The 7,019-nt window shown below is 39.5% G+C and overlaps 1 long non-coding RNA gene across 2 annotated transcripts; it reads right to left on the bottom strand.

The window, feature by feature from the left end:
- Positions 1 to 3,153: 3,153 nt before the first annotated feature.
- On the bottom strand, positions 3,154 to 6,747 carry LOC119282781. 2 transcript variants are annotated; one of them, XR_005138874.1, is made up of 4 exons: positions 6,429 to 6,747; positions 5,728 to 5,881; positions 4,059 to 4,216; positions 3,154 to 3,186 (listed from the first exon to the last, which is right to left on the bottom strand). It is a non-coding gene; the product is annotated as an uncharacterized LOC119282781 (long non-coding RNA). The 2 variants fall into 2 exon arrangements; XR_005138873.1 differs by lacking the exon at positions 3,154 to 3,186 and having other exon boundaries at positions 3,788 to 4,216.
- Between the last annotated feature and the right edge of the window lie 272 nt (positions 6,748 to 7,019).

Raw genomic sequence — 7,019 nt, 5'->3', positions numbered from 1 at the left:
CGTGGGCGAGGGGTTAGGGTCGATGCGGGCGAAGCGTGTCAGTGAGGGAGACGGAGAAGAGAGAGTAGCAGGCGACCTTGGGGGAGAGGGAGTCGGGTACGGGCGCGGGGCAGGCCAGCTCGGGTGGCTGGTTGGCTGGGCCCGTTGGCCTGGCCAGCTCGATTTTTTTCTATTAGGCAGAGGCAAAAATAAAATAAATAGGGTAACAGATATATTTTATATAGTACAAATATATATCAAAATTCTCAGAACAATAAACTCTACAAGATGAACATTGTTTTTGCAGAGGCAAAATAAAATATTTATAAAAATCATGTTTTTTTTAAAATTGCAATTAAACTCAAATTTGAATCAAAGCTTTTTGGCATTATTTTCTTCTGACATTTTTGGAGTGTCATGTTAGCTCCTCTCATACTTTTGCACAAGTATTTGTCAGGGACTTTTTGAAATAAATTTCAAATGCCAAGTTGGATTCAAATGCAAATAAAACTTCAATGCCTCTAAAATTTCCAAATGCCACAAAATTCAAACAAAATGCATAGATGTTTAGCTAATTATTGTAAAGAATTCCAAATTGAAAATTTGGGATGTTACAAAGAAAAACAAAGGAAAATAAAGAAAATAAAAAACCAAGTAAAACAGAGAAATGCAGGGAAAATACATTGAAAAAACAAAAATACAAAAAACCCAGAAAATCAGTGGAATAATTGGCACTTTTCCCTTTAATTGGTCGCGCCCTAGTGTTTTGGGCTAGTGGTTTGAGCGTTACCATTTGTCCTGAAGACCTGGGTTCAATTCCTCTTTTTCTTCTCTATATATAATTATTTTAAGTGTTTGCTAAACTGTTGATGCCTTAGACGATAGCCAAAAAAAAAAACTCTTGCTTGGGCAGCGACATATTTCTGAAAGAAAAATATCATACCCTTTATTATGGAGGGGCATGGAGAGATCTTGTCCATTGATGTATTTAGGGGGTGGGGGGGGGTGTCGAAGGGGAAGTCTTATTTGTATACTGGAAGCTCAACTTAATTTCGTGATGGCAGCGGTGGCTACTGTCCATCATATTCAGGGCTGGCTGGTAGGAAATCAATTCAAAGTAGAGGCCAGAAAAATAGTAACTGGTGTTCAGTTGTTGAAACCAGTCGATAAGTTACTTTAGTTAGTTGAATTTCAGTTGTAAAAACATGATTTAGCTAATTCGAAAATTGCTCACTGTTTCACCAATATCCTCCCTCATTTAAACCTATTGTTAATGTTAGATTATGAGAGAGGTGTTTTGGAGGCCGAGCTCCATGGAGGCCTTTATTTTTGAACAATTCAAATTTGAACTTTTATGGTTTAAAAAATTCTGAAAAAATATGCATGTATGTAAGGATGTAACCTACGTGTTTGTAAAAATTCATGATGAAATACCTTGAGTTGCGACCTGTATAAAAAAGACAAATTCATGGCCTGGAAGGATGAATAGTATGTGTTAAATAGCCTCAGATTTGTCTTTTTTGCACGGACCTCATTTCAAGGTATTTTGAACTGAAAATATACACACGTGTATTATGCCTTCATATATATCTGTATTTTTTTCAGAATTTTTTGAAATGTAAAAATGTGAATTTCGATGAAATTTGAAATTTGAATTTGGAGGCCTCACTGGAGGCCGAGCTCCAAAAGGGATTTCTGTTAGATTATGCTCTTTCAGTTGTTTTGAATCCCTACAAAATTAGTTTAACTCCATTGTGTTTAAAAACTTGTAAAGTATGCCTATCTCGACCACTGGCGCACACACTTCCACACCGGAACCGGATCCTCTAACATCCTCAAGGGATGTCATGTAAGCTACAGTAACCGTGACATCCCTCCTTCACATTCATATGATTAAGCCTAAACTAATTATAATTAATTTGTAAATTACAAATCTACTCTATACATTTACAAAAATTACATACAAACAAAATTATGATGCAATAAAATGATTTTTGATTTATTTTTGTACATGCTATAGTAAATCCGTATAGTGGTTGCTACAGTAACCCTCACATCCCTTCTTCGTTTTACACATGCATTTTACTGTAGCTTCGTAACATCCCTTGATGATGTTAGAGGATCCACTTCCACACCCCATGTGACGAACACATGCTAGTGGCCAGCTCAATGTTCAGTTAATGTGAACTAGATCGGCAGGGCGCCTTGGCGCGAGGGTGCCGGTCCCAACGATCTGGCCAAGCAAGTAATGCTCAAGTAAGTAGGAAGTCAGGCTTAGCATACATATTCAAATAGGATAACAAACAAACATTCACATGTAATAGGGGCAAGACATCATCGATGGGTACCAAAATGATATATAGTACAACACATCTCCATAGCGACCAGAACGATAGTAAACACATTTAAAGGATGCAAATGTTTATACATGGTAAATTGAAGGATGCAATGTCTATTCATGCAATGTTCGTACAAGGTAGATATTGAGTACAAAAGGATGGATAGACGCGCCAGGCCGTGTTCACAAAAGAAGAGGGAGATCACACTGTTGTTTACATGGTACATCACAAGAGCTGGTGGCATCATATATCATCGGGTACTTGCCAGAGTTAGAATAGGTGATTGGTGACGTCCATCGACGATCAAAGCCATGGCCGTGGTGTGAAGAAAGCAATTGGTGCAAACACCTCATGCTCTGTGCCTGAGACGACAAACGATTAGTAGATATGTATAATATATTTGGCAACAGAATGTGCAAGGCCTGCAAGCTCAAAAATAAGAATAACACGATAAGTAAAAAATCAACGGTGGCACAAGCTAATATGTGAATCGGTGGTATTTAGATCGTTTAATATATTCATTAGGTGAGTATTCGACCAAATACAAATCAATGCCACAACTAAATCACAGCCAATAGATCTGGAGTATTCTATCTAAAATGGGTGTTCTAATGGACCATGAGGCTTTCACAACAATAGAACTGCAACTACTACTGAAAACTGAATAATATTTTTGTACACGGCCCAAAAAATAGTAAGATTTACTCACATGAATCCTAGATCGACATTACAAAAGTACGGAATTTATAAGTGACCGACAACTCATGTTTTCCTTGTTCATTGGTGGAACCGTGGACTGGATTTTCCTTGTTCCTGTCGCCGGGGTGGCATAGAAGAGCTCCCTCCGTGTGCTCTTGTTCGAGTACAACTGAGACATCAAGTTCAGAAAGGCAGTTCTATAGACCAGGATTAGGAGTACATTCCACATGTTGAAATATCATTCATAATACACATTAGGCAAGAACGACCATACATAATGATAGCAAGGCCTGTATACGAAAGACCAACATAACCAGGTAGCAATATACACCCTCTATAAAGAAATATAAGAGCATTTATATCACTACTTTAGTGATCTACACGCTCTTATATTTCTTTACGGAGGGAGTACATAGGTAAGTGTGCAATGCCCCATTGCTCCCCACGGCGAACAAATACACGAATCTTACTGGCATGACTCGTTAACAATAAAATAATATCAAAAATCCTCCTTGAACTTTTCATGAACTAATAGCATTGACAAACCATTGTTTATCCCAGAATATATACTGGACGAATCCTACACACAAGTCAATTGTTATAACCAATGAATAGGAAATACTGGATACAACTAAGCTGTTATTGTTGGTTAGCATGAGCAGGTTGGGCATAGCCATCATTTTTAAGAAGCCTGGAGAATTAGACATCACCGGTAACCAAAATCAAATAGAATATTACACTTACAGAGTAACTGAAAGATAAATGAGCTTCTCCAAACGCATTTTGCTACACAAGCATCTTAAAAGTTTTGGTTGAACTTCTGACATGGCACCGGGCTAGCTATGCAGGAGAGATAGACGATGGCCAACAGAGAATTTAGAGAAGCACATAACAAAAACTGCAACACAAGTTCTATCTAATGAGTACTGACAGATGTGAGCCTCTGAAACATTGTGGTGGCATCTCACCTTTATAACCAGACTATAATCATATAGTCATCATCATATTGTAAATATAAGGGAAGGGAAAGGAGTTTGCAACCTAGTACTCCCATTGTTAGGGAGCAAGAATGTGTGGAGGCATTGGGGCTTCAGTTATTCCTCTTTCATCTGCTCATGTGCCACATCTGCCGCATCCGCGAGCCGCAATACAGCTAGGCAGGCGCACATGGTTTGCACACCGTCGCCTTGCCGAGAAACCTAGAGGCGGACAGGAGAGCAAAATTAGGAAATGGTGGAACTTAAGATCCACATGGTAACAACAATCTGTCACCACTTGCATATTTATCATTTTTAGTGATTGTTTCAATAGAAACCTACATCCATAATTGTATCATTTTTAGTGATTGTTAACATGAACACTAAAATTTCAAATAAACCAAGCTACAACACTACATAAAGGTATACAAACTGAAAATAATAGTGTACCCTTTTGAACTTAAGGCAGTAGCGTGAATAGCTGGAGCTCAGGGTAAGGCAAGCATGATCAACTCCCTCAGAAAAAATCCCATTGTGTTCGTGTCATATGAGCAAACATAATCTAGTTTTCAGAGTTTACTGCATCTGCTTCTGCTGCAAATTAAGTCGCCAATGAGTAACACATCACTCTATGACGAATCATCAAGCACTGATGCCTTGCATAGCCATGAACTGGCATCGATGTCATCCTCGTCAAAATAGCATGAATAAATGAACATAGTGAGATGGAAGTATATTAAATTAAGAAAATATGTCACCATTATAAAAAATATCCAACTGCCTTGTTGTAATTGATCCTAGATAACCCAGACTACATGGATAATATACATGTGTAAGCGACCGCGGAGCTTTGACAGCCAATAATATTTTAGTGTCCTGCAATCAGGTCGTTTCTCCTCTACAGACAAAGTACGTTAGAAATTTTGGAATATATATTCACTAAACAAAATACTTTATAAAATAAGACAATCTACAGTAATAATTCGAGACTATAAGCCTTGCTATACAGCCCTACAATTTAGTGAGTATTGCATACATGTCATTCTTTCTTGGATCAATCTCATAAAAAAATACAAATACAAAGTAGAGAATGACAATCAATTTATTACTCTAATCTGCTGAGACAGGACCAGCCTACCCCACATATGGACGCAATGATCAACGGCCAGACTGCCCAAACGCACCGTTACTTCAACAGAACCATCTCACTTCTCAAGCTCATCGTCTCCTACTGTCGAATGCCAAGATGTCTGTCTGCCTATTTGGTATTGGAGTTGCAGGGAGTGCCTAACTTTTATGTATCTAGCTTGCTTCACTTTTCTTGAGATTCTAGCTCACAACTAAGTAATCTAATGCAGAAAGTTGATTAGTGTGTTATCTCAGCTCATATGATTTTCATAACCACACTTTTGCATAATGCTACATTTTTGGAATACTGCATGAGATGATTCTTTTGAAGATGCCGGGCACACGGAGCACCTCTGCCTTGCCATGGTGCTAAAAAACTGCCGATGGTGCTCTAATCTGCAACACTCACTACTAACTTTGGAAACGATGGCTCTACTCCTCTACCTAGAAAAAATCTTCCTAATTAAAATCCCAATCCAGATAAAAAAGGAATATCGTTCTGGATTTGGGACGAAGGAAGGGTTCTTGGATCCAGGAGAACAAAAGGCGGACGAAATACATGTGTTCATTTAGCTGATGAGAAGATGAGATAAAGTGAGCAGTACCTACTGAGCGGAAGCGCGGCGGCCATCTGGACGATGGCTCGCTTATGGACGCCGGTTCCACCAGCTGTGCCGCCAAGTCATGGTGGTATCGGCCGCTCAACTTCAAGGTCGGGGTAGGGGGGCAAGCTTGTTGCCATGGCGCTGGTCTGGGTCGCTAGGAAGTGTAAAGGAAAAGGTTAAAACCCTTGAAATTTATCCACTGAAAATTAATATACATACATACAACAGGGAGTTAAAGTCCAAAAAGGTGATCAAAAAAGATGTAATCAAAAAATGCATAGTTGAACAGTTTCTGAAACCTCTAGCAGTTGATTTGTTCGGCCATATGAAAATACATGTCAGTACGAAAGCAGTTTTAGACGATATCCGCTATAGATTAAAAAGGAGACGTGCTTAGTTGAAGCATCAGCCTAATATTTAAAGACCCTTTTCATCTAGATAAACCTGCAAGTATACATCAGACCAAAGATTCTCAAAAAAGTAAGATCTACTAAGCAACTTTGTGGAGATGAGATTAAACATTCATTAGCAGTAGTATTCCAAGATCTGTTGTGCCTGCAAGTATATATTCGCCTATTAATCCATCTCTTGTGAATAAATGGTATTTTACGCTTAACACTGTCACAACACGCACAAAGTAGAGATGTATTCCAGCAAACGCATACAGTCAGCAGCAAAAAATAATTCCAACTGAAACTCACATCGGGAGGAGGTGTGCCGATCTTAGGCACCTGACGCTGGAGCCTGCTCCTCCTTCTTTCCTTGCTTTGGTGAGGTCGTGGACGCCAGCGCCAGCCGCCGACTCTAGAGAAGGGGCGACAGGGACGGAGGCGGCAGCGTGAGGACGGGGATAAGATGCGCAAGGAGAAGAACGGGTGAGAGCGAGAGACACCTTGCCTTGGGATGACGATGTGGTCGTCCACATTTACAGCCGTTTGCACCCATCGCCGGTGGCACATTCTTGTATAATATTTTTTATGCACAGCTAGTATAACCAAAGCAACAGATAGTGCTGGAAATCAGAAGCATTCCCTCTATAGTCTGTACTGATAACCAGATAAACATATGGATAGAACCTAATTTTAGCCGAATCCAAACTTCATTTGCCCCCAAATCCCCCTTGGCAACTTCATTCTATCATATCAATCACCAACCTAAGAGAACAAAAAAGCAGAATCTGGTCACATACATTCGTAAGCATCCTTCATCAGGTATGCAGAGCGGCCTAGCAAGTGCGTTAGCAGCCAATTTAGCTGATATAATCAATCAAAGCAGCAGATATCACGCCGACC

This window comes from Triticum dicoccoides, chromosome 3B (assembly GCF_002162155.2).
Source record: "Triticum dicoccoides isolate Atlit2015 ecotype Zavitan chromosome 3B, WEW_v2.0, whole genome shotgun sequence".
NCBI lineage: Eukaryota > Viridiplantae > Streptophyta > Magnoliopsida > Poales > Poaceae > Triticum > Triticum dicoccoides.
Note: the sequence above shows the minus strand (reverse complement) of the source record. Positions and strands in the feature narration are given on the sequence as shown.